Here is a 600-nt window from a genome sequence, read left to right as displayed (position 1 = left end):
TTCAGCTGGGCCTGGGCCTAATTTGAGGATGTTTCATCTTTGGACACATGGTCCAAGTGTTTGCCTGTCGTAAAGGAAGAGGTTTGCAAGAAGTCAGGGTTTCCACATTGCTTCTCACTTCTGCTTATGGCTCTGAGGTTTGGAGCATTTTTTGGAGAGAAATCATTAAACACTGAATTCTGTTAGAAAATTATTCATTTCTTTTTTCACCTTTATTTCATGTCTCTGCATCTGTCCATTTCTCCTTTCAGAATAAACACTCTCAATCCATGGGTTGCAAAGAGTTGAACATGACTAATTGACTGAACAACAACAACCCAACACACATACAGCTTTTACAATCGAAAAATGAGAAGGAATTTTCGAAATTAAAACGGTCTTCTTGCACTCTCATGTATTTTTTTTTTAATTTTTTTGCTAACATTTACAGAGAGAATTGATCCATCCTAAGCAAGCTATTGCACACACCACAATGAGGTGAGGCTTCATGGGCTAGAGTATTTCTTAATACAGGTAATTTGTCAATGTATTCTTGAGTGAAAAGCACCAAAGGATACCAGATAAGGGGCTTCCCAGATGGCTCTAGTAACAAAGAGCCCA

The sequence above is a fragment of the Bison bison genome, unplaced genomic scaffold, assembly GCF_000754665.1.
Source record: "Bison bison bison isolate TAMUID 2011002044 unplaced genomic scaffold, Bison_UMD1.0 scf7180017864514, whole genome shotgun sequence".
NCBI classification, from domain to species: Eukaryota; Metazoa; Chordata; class Mammalia; order Artiodactyla; family Bovidae; genus Bison; species Bison bison.
Note: the sequence above shows the minus strand (reverse complement) of the source record.